The sequence below is a fragment of the Morone saxatilis genome, unplaced genomic scaffold (genome assembly GCF_004916995.1).
Source record: "Morone saxatilis isolate NCDOM2014 unplaced genomic scaffold, NCSU_SB_2.0 Contig2, whole genome shotgun sequence".
NCBI classification, from domain to species: domain Eukaryota; kingdom Metazoa; phylum Chordata; class Actinopteri; family Moronidae; genus Morone; species Morone saxatilis.
In genome coordinates this window covers 10,117,965-10,119,615 of record NW_023339762.1, presented here as the reverse complement: position 1 = coordinate 10,119,615, position 1,651 = coordinate 10,117,965, and positions in this window count along the sequence as shown.

Below are 1,651 nucleotides of genomic sequence, written 5' to 3'. Positions count from 1 at the left end.
AGAAAGGAGGCTGTGATTGTAATTATTTGATAGCCTACCAATTAAGCTGAGTTACAGTCCTCAGCGGAGTTCTGATTCACAGCTGCTCTGGAGCACAGTGTCTCACTTGTTTTCACTGTCGTCTGGGGTCATGACATTATTAATGATGCTTGCAAGCCTTTAACTGACATGTGTTGTATTATGGATTTGCTATATTGAAAAGAAAAAGGTTCCTCTGTGTATAGAACCAGCACTATTGAAAATAAAATCACTCATTGTTTAATCGTGCCACCTTCAGTTAAGAGTGTGGTTGTTTCGCAATACAAAACCAAGTACAGTCATTTTTGTCCCTATAATAGCCATTTGAGCTTAGTTCAAATGCATTCATTCATTTGAGAATGAATGCATTAATTTACACAATTATAAGCTAAATGCTGCTCTCAACGTATTATTTAGAAATGCATTACAGTAACAAGTAGTGCAAGGGATTACAATACCAAATTATAATACCAGACATTATCTCTGTTTTAGACAATTTGAGGATTGGCTTCTTCACTTATCATTAGGTCACATCACTCGTCTGGGCTGGGGTGTGTTAGCTTGGCAAAGGGGAACGAGGTGTAGGTAGGCCCTTAGCTTCTACTAAGCGAGGAGAAAGTCTAAAGTTGTCTTATTTACATGTGTTCTGGGCGGGCTCGGTTAAAGCTACATTCAGGAATCAACCTGGTTTTGTTTCAGGGTGGAGGGTGTGTGAGCCCAGCAGCACCACGTGAGGAGGGGACCTTTGTAGTGCTGTGAGCTTTCACCAAGGCTAATGCTATGCTAGCTGTTTATGGCCTGTGAATACCTCCAAGATGTAGGCTGGATGCTCGTTAAACCATAATGTCTTGTTTTATTTCTACGTGTTAAATACAGAATATGTGAAGTGGGTTCGGAGGAGTTGAAGTTGTTTAAAGAAACCTTTAATAGAGCTATCCTTATTAGAGTAATGTAACTTTTTCAATGTGTGTATTAATCATATTTTTCAACTTACTTGCTCAACACTAGTTGTCAATCTCACTTGCCTTTGCTCACACCAGATTGCTCAGCCTATCAAAATAAAGTACTGAATCAGGAGAATCCCTTGTGGCTAGCATTCAGTTATTTTATGCACCGTTTAGCTCAGGTTGGGGCTGTTAAGATGGTTATTCTCGGCCACCAGGTGTTTATCAAGTGTAAATATGTGTTTGTGTGTGCCTGGTGTCTGCTTTTGGGTTTGTGTATTTACATTGTGTGGGTATGCTGCATACTTGCCTGTGTCTATTCAGCCTGCATCGTGGGCAGCTTGTGCACTTATTTTACTGGGCTTCTCAAAATAGCTCTGGCCTCACTGTGATTGTGTGTTTATGTGTGACGGACACTTCTAAAAGAGGGGGAAAAGCTAGCCTGGCAGCTCGAGCTGTCTCATAGCCAAACCTCCAGCTCAATGTGTGGTTAGCCTGCAAGACTATATTTAGCGTAGCGTACCGTGTGTGCAGCTATGTGTGTGTGTGTGGTGTGGGGTATGCCAGATAGAGACAAGGGGATGCCTGTGTCCACCCCTACCTATTAATTCTTTGGGCTGGGGGGCTGGGGTTAAAGCTAACCACGGCTAAATTGAGCTGTTTGTAAATCCAGGCCTAGAGCGTATTAG